The following is a 16,550-nucleotide window of genomic DNA, read 5'->3' on the forward strand; positions in this document are numbered from 1 at the left end:
AAACAAAAGAACTTCAGATCATCAACTGTCTCTTACAGCAACTCATGTCATTGCATATAGTGCAAAAATAGAACAGATGACAATTTCAAGCCTTATTTATTTATTTATTTTTAATTCCCTCTTATCCAGCATGGAGATGTTTTATCTCCTCATATTCAACACTCACTTGGGAAATGAGCAAGAGGCCTGTTTCTAGATATTATGCAAGTTCTACAGCTGTCCAGGAAATCCTCTTCTGTAGTGGCTCTTCCCTCAATAGAACTATATTATCCTTACAGTGTAATAAATCTACCAGAGCAAACTAGAAAGCCCTTCACTGACAATAACCGAGCAGGTTTCCACTTCGAAGAGTTTACAAAGTACAGATGATGAAATACAAGTAGAGATGTAATAAAGTAATGTTTGTTGCAGGTCTGGTTAGTTCTACTGCAGGCAAGTTTACACTTTCATTAATAACTTTTTGAAGTATGGGTACAGTATATAGGTTTCATTTTAAAAAAAGGAAATATTCTGCAGAGTGAAAAAACTAAGTAAAACAAAGTATGTAAGAGAAGAATTTGAGGGCAAAAAAAGTACTACATTAAAGTCAGCACATAGAAAAAGATTCAAGGAACAACTAGACATACACCTTGAGCCCTGTAAAAGGGATCACGAAGCGGGTACAAGGAGTAAGAGCAGAAAAGGAAACAAGAAGGTTTGCAAAACTTTTACATTCAATAACAGGACTTGAACTTGATGCAGAAAAAAATAGGGAAGGACAAAGATTTTCAAAGCTGTAATATTCAAACCTGTGAACAATACATGAAGACTGTAAGGAATGAAATTAGGGCCAGGGAGGCCAGAAAGACTGTGAGGTCATTCTTTCAATTTCCTAGTTTTTGAAAATTAGACTTGAGAGTTTCATCTTACTGTAAATGAAAAAAAAAAAAGGGAAATAAAATTTTCTACTCAGTTATACATCTTCCCTTCCCCCTCTCCTTTCTGTGCTCCCTTAGCTCACACAGCAGCATCCAAAAAAAAAAAAAGTTTAAAGAAGAAAATGATACTGTTACTTCATCCTAAGCTTTTCTTTATGGACTTAACAGGTCTCCTGGATCTTGTGCCTGGAGCTGTTAAAAATTCTATGGAAGCAAAGTAGTATAATATTGGTGGATTTTTTTTTCCTTCTTTTAAACAAACTCTCAGCCTATTTTCACCAACGGTCCACGAGTCAAAATGAATACTTGGTATCAGAGACAAAGCTTTTGAAAAGAAGTTTTGAAACAAATGCACTGAAGCAAGTACCTTCCAGAGATCCACTACAACTCTGATTAGGAATATGACATCAATATTCCACGCAACCCAAAGAAATACAGTAACTTTGGTACCTCTGTCTTCATATGGCATAGATATTTGGGGGTCCTCTTCTATGGAGATATTCTAGGAAATTGGACTATACCACAACATAGTTCTGGGCCTCTTTTAGCACTGCTTCTTCTTGGGCTACACTGTAAGTCTATGGAAAGGAGGGGAAAGAAGGCACCATTGCCAGGAAAAGCCTTATGCTGATTTGTTACTGAAAGAAGGGGAAGCAAAGTTCAGACTGAAGCCCAGGTTAGGCTAATACAGCTGATATAAGTTGGCCAATACTAACCATTCTCAAATGCTTAAAGTGGTCACATAAGAGAAGTGGACTACTTCAAAGCAACTATAAAATAATTTACTTAAACCAGTATTATTTCTCTGTACAGCCCTCATATTTATATTGGCTCAGAAAATCAACTTTGTACAACTACACGCAGCACAGCTTCTCTCACCATCACCACCTCAAAAAAAAAAAAAGGGTAGCTTTCTTACAAATAAAGCTCTCTAAGCACAATGCCAACTTATCAAAATATAGATAAAAAATGCAGTTTTAAATTGAAGTTTGTATGAATATTTGGACTATGCTTGGCATAAATAATGATGGAACAAAGCCTCCAAGTCTTCAAAATATAGTATGACAAGTATTATCAGAATCTCATTCAGTCATCTTATGCCCATATTTAATTTGGTGCGAAAGAAAAGACATTCAAAGTCCTGTTGGAAAGTCAGAAATTAAATGTGGAATTTGGCAACACTCACAATCAGTCATGCCCAAAAACCTAACAAATCCAGGCAGACAGCCACAATAATTTATTCTCTAAAGAATATAAAAGGGAGTTTTAAAATACTAAAAACATCAGTAAAAGATGTTTTTTGTAACATGTGCACAAGAATGCGTCCATAATCAGTATACTCATATTGTTCATTTTCCTGCTGTCTTTACCATTTCTAAACATGTCACATCTGGTTAGACATGATAGCTTCTGACAGTCCTACTGATGTATCTTTTAGGCCCTATCTCTTCAAAATTTCTTTAAGGAACAGCACAAATGAGAACAAATATAATACCTCATTTGTGGGCAGTTGTTCTTTCTTGTCAACTAAGGCATCAGCTAAGGCACTCTACCTCACGTAAAGTCTAGAAAAAAGAAATATTGTGATAAACTGTAGTAATTTCCTCTAAATTCCATGGAATTAATTTCCATTAATTGCACTGAAAAACTTTCACAAACTTTTCCAGGTACTGTCTCACCTAGTATAACTGATTTTCTACAATTTTTTAAAGCAAAAAAGAACAAGTAAATCATACTACAGACACATCCTACTATAGAGCTTCTCTGAGATATTGAGAACACAATATTCCAGTAGCCAGCAGATGAGGACCTAGAATAGAAGAACAAAGACCCACTGCTTTAGTAAGGTACTGGTTGAACAGCAGCTGTCACATCAAACAACACTTTGGATTTCTCAGCTACAGTACTCATCAGCAAAAGACAGTCAAGAAAGGCTGCACCTCAGACTTAAGCTGCCAAATAAACTTCTAAATTCTTGTCTCAGTTCCACTATATATACTTCCTGAAATGAAACTGTCCTGAAGCTGACGCTGCGGTAGATCACCTGTGGTACACAACAGGGATTGAGCTGAGCTCACAGTTGGAGGCAAATMCATATGACTCATGCGTGCAAGTGAGGTCGCTGGAATACATTTCGTGGTCTTTTCAGTTGATGTCTACCACAAAAGATCTTTTGTTCAAGTTGAACAACAAGAAATTTCAAAGGGTTTTGGGCACAAAAGGAATGCAAGACTCCCAAAGGATGGAGTGCTATTAATTACTGTATAGTTTACAAAAGCCTGTCTTTCCACAGAACAAGCATAGCTCCTTTCTGAACTAACTTCACCAGGAATGTTTGACTGTAAGGAGCAAGTCCACACAATCATGAGCATCAGTCTAATAAATACTAAAGGATGCACTCCTCCTTTCTTGTTCAGGAGCCACATAGCTCACATCAGTGTCCTGAAACAGTCTCTAAATCTGTACATTTGAGGAAACAGTAAAGCTCTTAATTAAGCCTAGATATAGTAGAACTATTAAATTTACAGTTTAGCAGAAAGCTCACAATTCACAACAAAGACAAATTGCTTTATAGTTTGAAAGCTTTTCAGGTAAAGTCAATAAGACTACTTGTGTGAGCTACCCTGATTTTGGCCTTCAAATAATCTAATCTAGTATTCAGTTGCAAATACAAAATTCCAAACTCTAAGTGTACTACTTAAAGTTACTCTGTTTGTTAAGGCCACTGGCCATGTTTCAAACTGAGAACTACAAACTGTCCAAATTTAACAATGGTTATCCTTCTTCTATAGTGTCCTTTTATGAAGGAAAAAAAAAAAAAAAATCTTTCCTCAGTCTGCCAGTATTCTACTGCTATCAGCAGAAGTCCTGACTAGAAGTGTTCATAGTACAAACTGTATAAATTGAGCAACTATCTTAAGAATGAGAATTTAGTTCTTTATTTCCCTCCAGTTGTCTCTAATTAGAGACAGTTTCTGTTGATATGTTACAAATGCAGTTTAAATTTTGAAGGTGCTGAAGAGGAAAAGTGTGTCCACAAACTCCATCTGAACTATGGAATTGCATTAAGATATTGAAGTGATATTATTAAGACACTAATAACATTATTATTTCATTTGGTGTCTGACTGCCACAACAGAAGTAAGAGAGTAATACTAACTTGCAGTGCAAGTAAAAAAACTGTAGTGGCCCCAATTCATACCTGAGCAAACTTTGTTTACATGCTATTTCTTTTCTGTATCTTCTTTTAAAGCATTTTCACTCTTCAGATTGTCTTCAGTAGTAAGTTATACATATGTTTCCTCAATGAGGACAAGTATTTGGAGGCCCTCCTAAGCAAAGACACGTTTGCTGTTCCTCAATTTAATTCAACAAACACACTTCCAGTCACCCCACCAAGGGCCAAATCCTRCTCGTTTCATCTATATAAAGAGTTAAAGATGTATATTTTCCAGCTTTAGGAAGAAACAACTGAAGCCATAAGCTTAAAGCTCAAGAATAGGAAAATGAACCTAAGTAATTCTGTCGTCTAACAGTAATGTATGTGGCTAGCCTATACAAGCAAAAGGAAGCAGTGTACTTTGAGAAGACATACATACACCAGATTTACCTACTCTGCACAAGGGATAGTGGTAAATACCCCAAAATTTGCTTTGGATAGCAGTTAATCTGCAAGCCCAAGTTGTAAACTCTGTTTTAGCCTGTGTTGAATCTAAAGATCAACAGTCAGTAGGACATCTTCAGTCCTACTTTTATTAATTCCAGCTAAAAAAAATTAAATCAAAATCAGCCTGGGTTTGTACAATCACTTTCAATATGCTTGCCAGACATGTCTTTAGAAGGCTAAGGAATTACTTCACTGACATTTCTTCAACATTTTTTCATAAATCAGTGCAAAAGCAACTGATGAAGTTCAGTACTATTACAAATACTATCCATGCATGACAAAATATGCATATTTTCAAAGCAAAAGTAAATGCAACTAAGAAAGAACACTTCCAGTACACTTATCATTCCTCACATAGGCAAAGAGTAAAACTAAAATAAACTCAAAAAAAAAGTCGTGCACAAGAGACGATTCTGAAAACATTTTACTTACAGCGATACAGGTTAGCTTGCAGAATACAGGAAAAGGCAGCAGCAACAACAACAAAACCTTAATAAGCTGAATCTACCTTCAGTGTCCACTCCCATAGAAGACACACGCAAGAAAGCAAAAGCTGACCCAACCTGGAGATGCAGCCCCGATGGGATACCGAGTTATCATAAACCGCATCCAAAACCTACTCATGCGCCAGTCAAAGCCTATTTCAGAGCTCATCGCTTTGACGTTGATTTCAAAACTTTTATCAGTAATTTTTATCGCTGCTGTTTAAGCTTTGGCAGTAAGGCTGGACACCGGGAGGAAACCCTTCCACGAGCGCCGCAGTTGGGATCGTGCCCGGGAAGAAGGGAAATCCCTCCTGCCCGAATCAGCAACCCCGCCGCGGCCGCGGGCAGCTCCGGGCACCCGGCAGGCGCCCGACCTCCCCCTGCCCGAGCGCGAGCGCCGCGAGACCCAACCGCCCCAACGGTCCCAACGGCTCCCGCCCCCCCGCGCGCACACGCACACACACACACAGAGGGCGCGTTCCGYCCTCGCCGTCGGGGGCTCCGTCCGCAGCCAGCGCCCCACCGCGCTGTGTTTCCCAAGGTCCCATTCAAAGGGGAAGGATCGGGGGGGACGAAGCGGCAGCCCCAGGGGGCAAGGCGAAACTTTCGTCCTGGCGGCGCGGCGGGCGGCCAGCCCGCAGGGAGTCACTCACCTCAKCCCGGCGACCCAGGGCGACTCCCACGGCCGCAGCCCGCCGCTTTGCCAGTCCCTCCTCGCCCTCCAGACCCCTCCGCCCCCAGCCGGGCAGCCGCTCACCTGGCCCCGGTACAGCGCCTCGCCGCGCCGCCCGCCCTTCCCGCTCGACACTGGGCGCAGCAGGCGCCGCCGCCGCCGGCCCCGGCAGCTGGGGCAGCCGCTGGACGCGGCGCGGGGGGCGGAGGCAGGCGAGGGAGGTGCCGTAGGGAGCGCGGCGCGGCGCGGCAGCGGCTGGCGGGGGCCCCGCGCCCCTTCCGCGAGGGGCCGTGGCAGCGGCGGCGCCTCCCCGCCTCACGGCCCGGGCAGGGGGCGGCGGCGGGGTGGGCCGCGGCTGCGGGCCCGCCGGTTATAAGGGTCTCGGGAGAGCGGGCAGGGCGGTGCAGGCGTGCGGGCTCTTCGCAGCTAGGTGCAACGTCGGGAAAGGGGGGGAGGGAAACAAGCACCGTTCAAGTTAAACGCTTTAAAATTCCCTTGTGGGCAGCCGTGTTCAGTATTAAAACGGCTGTCACTTGTGTAGCTTACTCTGCCTTTAAAACAGCTTAACTGCGTTAAGCCCTGATGTAAACGTACTTATTCAGAATTAAAGTGRCCCTAATTCGGTTTGGTTTACCTTGGTTGGAAAGGGATACCTTTAGTCAGTTCAGATTATTTGGCCTTAATGACTCTGTAGATGAACCTGTTTAACCATCAGCACAGCAGCAAACTGCAGCTGTGGCCCTTCTCATCCTTATTTTTAACTTGTTGGGGACAAAGCACATTCTGAAAATGCAGCATTTTCAGTGATGTCTTAGGAAAGGGCTTTAGTATTTAGGGCTTGTTCACTGCACATGGTCTGGAGCTTTGMATGAACAGACACGAATTTTCTAATCAAGCTGAGGCAATAAAGTACAAAAATGATGGCTCATTTTGTGAGAGACTATAAAAATAAATACATTTTAAAGCAAGTATATAGTGACCACTTAACGGCAGATTTATACTTAAATACATACATATGCTATATATATATATATATATATATATAGAATTTATCTGGCGTTATCTACTATGTATGTATTATATAGTGTTACCTTATATATAAAAATTATATTTTTATATATGTTATATATATCTATACTTATATATAAAAAATTTAAAAGAAAAAGATCATCTTATTAAGTCAATGCTTTCATAATTTCATGTGCTGTGATATTTTCTGTAATCTAGCAGTTAACTGGAGAGTTCAGGTGAATGGTATCTTTTAATACCATTTGTATTACATATGAATACATAAAGATTTAATCACAGAATCACATTTAATACATGTAAGATGTTATTAAGTCAAAAAACATTGGTTCTCTGAAACATCTCCAAATTTTTTCTCCCTCCCCGCATTATTTGCAGCTCCGGAACTTCCATTAGTCCCTGAAGTCTGCCAAAACTACTAACAGTTTGTGATGGACTTGATGGGTTTGGGCTTTTACCTATTGTCCTGGCAACCTCATCTTCCAATCAGTGTCATGAGAGAAACAAGTCAACTTTGAGATCCAACACTGGACAAAAAATTTAGTTTACACTGGAGTTCTGGGTTTCTTGAAGATCAGTGCAATTCCTGTACAACCAGTGCCAAGGAAGCTTTGGTGTAGTAAGGGGAAAGCGGTAGTTCCCAGGGCAGCAACCCTGCTACTCTTGGAATAATTGCTACCTTTAATGATTTAGCTTATACACTAATAGATGGATTAGAGAGGGAGAGCAAGGAATCTACTGGGGTTCACCTCAAATGTGGAAAAACTGCCTGGAAAATGAGGTGGGATGATCTCCACATGCCTCCAAAGCAGGCAGATGTTGGGGAGCTCGTAGAGTTGTACCAAGGGAATTCATCTTGTTGTTTGTTAAATGAGCAGCAAGCCGAATACTAATCTGAGGAGAGATGCTTAGAAGACAGACTGACCTGCAGGGCATAACCAGGGAAAGCAGGTCATACTGTACATCTTTCGGGAAAGGTGGAAGCCTTRGCCACAGCAACTGTTCTTCAGTGTTAGTGAGGAGAAGAAAGGGACAGGTTCTACAAATTCTGCGGAGAACAGGTCTTCTTGAGGATGCAGGGTGCTCTGTGATGAATCCATATGATGAGTAGGATTTCATAGGAAAATAGAGTTAAAAGTTAGGTAAAGAGGATTGTTTCATTTTGCCTAGATACATGCTTTGCATGCTTTGGTGTTCTAATGGAGCGCAAGGCCAGTGCTTTTGCAGTGCCTTACACAGGGAAAACCAGAAGTCATTTGCTTTTCTCTGCTTTGACTGGTGTGGTGTCTTTAGCTTCCTTGAATGTTTAAGTAACACAAGTTGTTTTTTCCCTAGCTTATACCTGTCTATGTGAATTATTTCTTATTTTCTTTCACTTCTGATCTGGAKGTCCCAGATTAATAATGAAGAGAAAATTGTCCTAAAGTTAATGCTGAGTGGGTAAAACATATATTATCTGTGAAAAGATTTGTCTAGTGGTTCTGTATCAGTGCTGTTTTGGCACATCTACAAGCAGTGTGCTTTACATATGTGGCTTAGGGATGTGATTATGTATATATTTTTTGTTCCTGAAACAGGAGAAAGGACTGTTAATTGTAGCAGTGACTTTAGAGTCATTTAAAAAATCAAAGCACTGCAAAAGTCTGAATGAAGGATTAACTAAAATGGCATCACTGAAAGCCTTACGTATTCCTGCTTCTGCTAGGAAGAAATTACAGCTGATACAACCAGCTTTTATAAACTCATGGAATGGCTATAAARCATCCAGCCTGTCATGCAGGAACCCTTTTGTCCTCAGTGTAATGGTATTTTATGCATTAAAACTATTCACTGCTTTTCGCTAGAGCTATCTTTAGTTAATATTTTCTTACGTATCATAGATGTCTTTGAGTAGAATCTCTAAGACCATCTCATAAAGCTATCAGAAGTACAGATATTTTACCTATTTTCCATGCAGGTTAAAAGGATATTGATGGAAAAACGCACATTCAACTAGAATTCAGAAAGACAGTATGTTTCTTATTTGTAGCTGATCAAAGTATGACATCATTTTCTCCTTTGCTTTTACTCTCTTGAAAGCAAAACACTGAATAGTGAATTGATTTGGATTCATGTAGCCATGAGCTACATGAGCACATGTAGCCAAAGTTTTTGAAGTTTTAAAATGACAGAGGTGAAATTTGAGCACATCTGGTATTCAGAAAATCACAGCTAGCTTAGAATAGCAGAGTTGTTCTGTTTTTCTTTGGGGAGGTTCCTGGTAGCCTAAAGCATTTAGGAGAGGCTCAAGAAAAAACAAAAACAAACAAACAAAMAAMCTTATTGACATTTTTGCWAMGATTCAAAGATTTGAAGGTTATTGACAGTTTGCCAATGATCATTTCCTGCAGCTTTCCATTATTTATGACTGGTTTAGTTCTTACTAGTGCAAAAAAAGACCGTCTTAATGGGATTTTCAGCTTCATAATAGTTGAAATTGCTGTAAGTCGAAGTTTAAAGTATAGCAGGAAAAAATGGTCAAAAACTCGTCATACTTTAGTCCCAACTGTCCTGGTGCTTAAGGAACGCTTTGGAGGCCTATCAGTTTTATGTGGTATATTGCATTAAAAAATCTTTACTCTAAAAATATTTTCCTGTCACTTTGTGAGAATGCATAGWCTATGCAAGATACATGTACACTGATGCCATTTTGGAATACTTAAATGCTCTGAAATGCATATGGAAAAAAAAATCTTGTTTGATTGATAGTTGCCAAGAATTAGTTTCTTTGTCTTGTTAAAATTATACTAAATATATGAGTGTTAATTCCCGGTTGTTTTCTGTACATTAAGGTTTTCTGTACATTAAGACATGAACTGTACTGCTTCCTCTTTGCAAGCAAACCTTCTGTGTTGCCTTGTTTTCTCTCTTGAAACATGTCTTTGCATTTGAAGTCCACTTTAGCAAAAGTCCACCAGCAGGTGTACTTCTGTCACAGATTCCCAAGGAATCAGGAGAGACAGATTCCTGGGTGAAGTCTGGAGGAGATGTTTTTTGATACTTGTTTAGTAGAGAGGGATAYCTTTAATGCTTCTGAAAACATCTCTGGGTATATCTAATCTCTAACTGTTGCAACACTTTTTTGCCTTTTTACTGCTTGGAAAACACTTTGAGTCTCTTAAATATATTGAGGAGCACCATATTCACACCATAGATGACTACCGTTCTTCAGAGCTAGCTAAACCTCTGCCACTGTATCATGCTATGTTGTTTCAATGCCTACTCAGACAAAAAATGTAAATAATTCATCTGATGAGAGCCTGACTATTCCTGCCATAGAACTGTCAACTAAAAGCATCGACAGGTATAAATATATCCTAATATATCACATACCGTGTGAGCTGATTAGGGAGGCAATCACAGGAAATGTGTGACATGTCCAACACTCAGCAAAGCTGCTGAAGATGAGCTGAAAGACACACTGTGCTTATTGTACTTACTGTGATACAGTAAGCTTTGTTATCTCAGAGTATAATGGATTGCATGGACTCCACAGTAGCTACTTCCACAGCATTGTCACACTAGAAAAATAGAGTAGTGATGCAGCTTGTGTTCGAATGCATAAGAGGCTGCATCAACTTAAATTGGCTTCTACCTCACGTCATTCAACAGTAACAGAATTTCAGCTGTGAATAAGTACGTTTATATTCCTCTGATCTTGATCTAGATAGTTATGGGCACTTAGTTTAGTCGTTTACACCAGCTCACAGGACCAATTCCCACATCAGTTAGAGAAAATTAAGGGATGCTAACTGCTGCTTAGAGACCATTACAGCAACCAAGAGTGAGTAAGGCGTAGAAATTTCTCACCACCTTCATTGCTCACAAGGAGAGATGCTAGTGTAGGAGTCACTTTGCAGGCTCTGCATCCCTTGAACTGATCTTCCACTTGTTGGTGGAAGCTGTAATAAATCCTAGCATCTGGGTCCTGAAAGTAATTCTGTTTATTTCTGGGTCTCTAATGGTTAAAAGCATACCTTGCTTTGTTGTGAGCAATGATTTCTATGCTCCCACTACCACAACAACAGTAGAAAACAATGTATGAAGCATCTTGCATTGACGAGCATCATTCTAACAAGCAGTGGACTTGTGTCCGCTCTGACTTAGCCATTTTGTGTGCAGTCTGAACAGAAAGGGTAAACAGTTGAATGAGCTTGGAACTGAAGAACAGCTTACCCCTAGCAATGACACATTGGCAGTGCGGGTTTGGTAAGCTTAAAGTGTTCCTTCTTGGGTGGATAGTTACCAGTGTACAGATAAATGGAAGTCTACATTCTGCCTCTCTCTGTTCAACACCTCTGACAAATTGCATGTTCTTTTGAACAGAAGCTGGCTGATAAGGATCAACTGGTTGCTGAATTTGCAAGTGCTGAAATCTGACTGTAGGGAGGAGAATTGCCTCAAAGTATCTTTTTCCTCTCCACTCAAATCAAGTTCATTTATTAGGAGAAAATACTGTGTAACTTACAGAAGACAAAATTATCTATTTAATTTGTGTCTGCAATTGTTCATTTAAACATGTATTGTTATTCAAAACTGGGTAGTATCCAGAAACATATTCACACAGAGAAACTAAACAATTCATTGGTAATGATCTAGKGCTAAGTAACGAACATCATTCCCAAAGTGCATTTTTACAGCTTTGTTTAACTGAAAAAGTCTGAAATCTCTGCGTATTCACTTAGATGCCAGTACTCYGGCTGTACAGTTCTAGGACTACACCACATCTTGGCAGTGTCACATGCAAGCTAAAGGCAGACTCCCATGAACTTACCAAGAAAAATGAAGAGCATAGCMGATTCGAGGCACAAGCATGGACAACTGAACAATAAAGAACTTTTCAATCCCATTAGTTTTGTATTTCTTTTCAGAAAACACCAAAAAAARGTTTGTCTTAATTCAGATTGCTCAAAGCCTCCTTTATCGCATGGCTATGCAACACTGAACACTGGCTATGGGGAAGAGCAAGTGACATATGCAGATTTAACAGATGATATTCCCTTGRAGAGAAGCAAACAAGCTGTGACTCCCTTGGGTCATAGCTAATCATTTCTCCATAAGCAAAATGATCATATTAATAGCCTCTTAAATAAAGACAATAGCTCGTAGAGCCAGGAGGCTCTCCAGAAATTTGCTGATCAAAGGACACCTAATTTGAAAAGGAAGATATGGAGRTTATAAATTAATGTTGATTTAAGTGCGGTCTTGTATCCTGCTGGTAAAGAGGTAGTGGATTTCAAGATTTTGATAATATTCAAACAACTGATTTTCACCTATCTTCAAAAASATTGCACATAGAACCTCCAGCAATGACTCCAATAAAGTCAGTGGCTGAATTCCCATTAACTTCAATGGGATCGGAATTTCATATTATTTTTTCTAATTGTTTGGGATTTTTCTTCCTCCAAACTCTATCTCTCTATATGTATTTATAGGGAATATGGTTATATTTATATATGTTTGCATATATGTGTTTTATAGTSAGACATGACATTGCTGTGACACATCTCATTGCAACATTCATTTCATATTTGTAATTTATGTGTCCAAATGGGACATGTTCTAGTGAAGTGCCTTGTGTCTCCACAGACAGTAGAGACAAAAAGCAAGTAATTTTTGGTGAACGCAAAAGGAAAGGAGAGAGAAGAGAGGCAGTGGGAGAGGTGAGGTGTGTTTCCCTTTTCTTTTTTGATATGCAAATAGGATGATGTTTCACAGAGGAGCTTGACAGGACAGACTCATCCTGTGCTTGCTTTCCAAACTACTTACTGTGCCTCTTAGCTATTCCTAGTCTGCATGCAGGTTTGGAGGGTGYTTTGCCCTGTGATATGTACATGGTCAATCCCAGAGAGGATGAGTCAATTAATCTTTTATAAAGTGCTAGGCATAAAGTTAGAGAAACAAATATTTCAATGAATCACATTAAAGTTGTATGATTTACATCAAATCTAGCCAATTTAAAAACAAAACAAACAGCCCTTCTGATAATTTCAGTGGCTCTAGATTTTGTCTTTTTGCATTTTTTTCTTTGCCACATTAAAGGTTTGTGTGAAYAACACAAGAATACAAAAGAATGTATAAAGGAACAGTTAAAATGGCTAGACTGGAAGCTGTTTTTCACGTATAAATGTAACAAAAAATTGCTTGTTTTGTTCTGTAATGTCATATACTATTTATAACAGTTACATAAACTACACAACATCAGGTAGAAGTAGGTAAGATATTTTTAAGCTGATGGTAACACTGAAGATTAAATAAATCATCTATGAGATTTTCAATTTTTGTGGGGTTTTTTTAATTACAAAGATGTAACAATGAGGGAGCAATTTTAGATAAGGAAATGGTATGGACTATCTGTGATGCTAAAAGGAATTAAATATATCAAGGGAGCAGGATTTTAAATRTAATCTTAGATACATATTTAGCACAAAGTTGAGAGCTTAGTTTGTGAAAAAGAGGCTGCCTCTGTTCAAAATTTGTGCCTGATTAACAAATGCATATCTTACAAAAGACTCTTTGGACTAGATATACCTATCTAACATTCTAATAAAATAACAAGTTATTAATATTCTTTTGTCAGAAAGTAGCATATAGGCGTGCATACCGTGAGCAGAGTGTTTGCTGAGTGTTAGCTGAACCAATATGTAAAAGAAATCTCTTAGATATGTAATCATTAAATACGGAGGTTTAGTCTATCCAGCTGTGTGATTTTACACATGTTGTCAAATACAAAGTACAACACCCATGGTAGGATTTTCTTTTCACTATTGCAGTTTATTAGTAAAAAAAAAAAAAGAAAAAAAAGAGCAAATGTAATATCTTCTCTACTGCAGGTATGAGAAGGATATTAAAATAAGAATGATTATATCTCTGTGATTCATCTCAAAAATCTCACCTTACCCAATAAATATGCATTTCACTAGTTTTCATGAGAAAACATTTTTTTGGAGTTATGTCTTGTATCATACTGAAAAGAAGTAAGATTCAAGGTTCTCCTGCTTACAGACACACAACTGTGTCATATCTGACTGTACTGCAGCTCAATCCCTATTAAATTCAGATTGCAAAATGGGAGAAAGGATGGGAGGCAATTCCTTAGGTAGCTAGGCCAAAATAGAAGAGAAATGTTTGCTGCTGGTTTGTTTAACAAAATTGCATGGTACTTACACGAAGAGCGAGTGTTTATGTATAGTGGTGGTGTGACCATTCTGGGTCTGTTGAGCAATCAGCCCTTCAGTACTTCACCCTGTTTTAATCCACTGCTCCATTTTGTGGCATTTGAGCCTTCGTTATTACCTGTATAGAGTTAAAAGCAAATGGATAAGGGGCAATGGGCACTCACTGAAATACAAGAAATTCAATTTAAAGAAAAGAAAAAACTTTTTTATGGTGAGGGTGATCAACCTGGAGCAGGTTGCCCAGAGAGGTTGTGTACCMTCCGTTTTTGGGGATACTCAAACCTCGATTGGAGATGGCCCTGAGCAACCTGCTCTAGCTGACCCTGCTTGCGCAGGGTGGATTTGGACAGACAATCTTCAGAAGTGTTTTCCTACTCCAGCTATTCTAAGATTCTGTGAAAAGAATTGCTGCTAATGTATTCTTTTCCCGAATATAAAAATATACTATTGGCCAAGCAAAGGATGATGATCCTCTAACTGTAAAAACATGAAGGTGCTGAAATGTACTCATATACCCAAAAGCCCAGAGCAAGGCACTAATTACCATTTTGGGGAACTGTAAAGAAGAGTTGCCAGGGGAACTGAAAAGAAGAGTTGCCAAAAATGCAGTTCTGAAGAGAACACCTGGAAAGGACCATAAAAGCTCTCAATTCTCTATTTATGGTACTCACTCTCCTTAAATTGTACCAACATTTGTATTTCCATTAAACAAACGTATTTTAAGGGATTTGTAACTTGTCTATAAAAAAATCTGTATGGATCTTGGCAAATTAATTTTCGTCTTGGGAAYATTTCATGTTTTTGCTTTTCTTTTTTAAAATTTTGATTTACAAAAAATAGCTTTCAGAACTATATTAAACTCTGAAAGTTTTCACTGACTTTAGCATTTCCAAATTAGGTGTTCTTGTTTAGCAATACCTTCATCAGAACACGAGTTGTTAAAGGAAGGCCAAAGAGGTTACTATGCCCCTGTTGATTCCCAGGTTTATGCAACTTGTAAAATAATAGAGAAGGATTTCTGTTCATCAGAGGACACTTTTCCAATGTGTAATGTATGTTCCCTGTTGTATATCTTTCAGACACTATGGAAAGGATTGTGGCCTTCATGCCAAACACTTTCCTCCCTGACAACGCTATTTTTTCTTATTTTCTTGAGAGGAAAAAACGTGTTCGTAGGTGTCAAGTCTATACTCTGTTCTTGACTTTGCAATATCCTTTAAATCAAGTATGCGCACTTGAGTTGTAATATCAAAGAGATAGATGATGGCAGGCAGAGTGATATGTGGGAAGCSATCATATTTTGAGGAACTACGAGGAGGAGAATCTTCTTCTGATGTCTCAGAGGAGATTTTCCTCCCCCCTGTTTTAACTTTATAATTCATTCTGCTGGTTTACAGCGAGGAACTCTGTCTATGTGTTACAGCAGGAGACAATCAAACTGAGGTAGGAGGGTGAACCTTCAGAAACTGCTGCAATACTTTTACAATTTTAATTCCACTGAGCATATTCCATTGCAACCTCATTCATTTTTCAGTCTTTCAGTAGTTTGGAGGTGAGGAAGGTAGTTCCTAGAAGATCAGATTCTCCATTTTCTATGGCACAAATCTGTTTCACAATTTTTTTAAAGTCATACTGGAGTGTTTGGGAGGAAAACTAGAGTTTGWAAGATTTGCAGCTCAGAATGTCAGGAACCTTTCCTGCATTGCCCCAGATGTCTGGGTAGCAGGACTATATACATTTGAAAGTCACAAAAACTACTAGTAATACTGGTATTCTGCAGGAAGATTAAGGTAAAGGAGATATCTAGTTTTYAAAGAGTTTAGTGTATATAGGCTTTACAATAAATGATTTTTGAAGTGAAGACTGGAATTAGAAGTGGCAGCTTCTGGGGCAGGCTTGGTGCAGCTAGACAATCTAGTAAGGGTCAACTGTCCATAAGTCTGGCTGAAGGATATTATGTATGGTACAAGCCATCACACAGAGATAAGATACGGTTAATCATCTTTAACTGGGATGCATTGAAATCACTAGTTGCATGTCTGACGTCTGCTGGAAAAAGGACAATAAAATGGTAGATAGCTATTTTATTGTTCATTTATAGACCAAAGATAATATTTCAGTCTTTTTCTGTGTACAGCAGTTGCCCTGTACAAAATATCTTTTTATTTAATCTTTTAAAATGTTAAAAGTGATGCTAATGTGTCATTTTTTGTGGTGCCAGAAAGCTCTTTGGCTAAGTGAACCATAWGAGTTTTAATAAACCTCAGCAATGCCCATTGGTTGTAATTTGACTGATATTCTGAATGTTTTGTGCAGACACTTCTTGTTTCTACCTAGGTCAAATAATTTGCGGTATGTATTAAATATTAAACAATCTGTAATATGGGCTGACTGAGATAAAAAAAGAAGCACATAAAGCCTCAAGTGCCAGGAAATTTTTTCTTTTTYCCTTATGTGCCTGCCTCCTCAAATAGCTTGGACCATCTTCTTAAAAGTTCTATATTTTTCAAGAAAMTTAATATATATAAAAGTACATTTTTTCCAGCTGAAATGAGTCATTTCAAT

At 38.7% G+C, this 16,550-nt stretch overlaps 1 protein-coding gene across 5 annotated transcripts in view; it reads right to left on the bottom strand.

Moving 5' to 3' along the window:
- Positions 1-5,942, bottom strand: part of ADGRG2 (adhesion G protein-coupled receptor G2) — a 65,362-nt gene extending 59,420 nt beyond the window's left edge. For 3 of the 5 annotated variants that reach the window (XM_085323101.1, XM_085323102.1, XM_085323100.1), the window contains exon 1: positions 5,723-5,789. The gene's annotated coding sequence lies outside the window, so the exon portion shown is untranslated. Of the gene's footprint in view, positions 1-5,722; positions 5,790-5,826 lie in introns of those variants that run through there. The other 2 variants (XM_085323103.1, XM_085323104.1) reach the window with 2 other exon arrangements.
- Positions 5,943-16,550: the final 10,608 nt, after the last annotated feature.

The sequence above is a fragment of the Rhea americana genome, unplaced genomic scaffold (genome assembly GCF_003343005.1).
Source record: "Rhea americana isolate MKP2758 unplaced genomic scaffold, rheAme1 scaffold_82, whole genome shotgun sequence".
Classification (NCBI taxonomy): Eukaryota; Metazoa; Chordata; class Aves; order Rheiformes; family Rheidae; genus Rhea; species Rhea americana.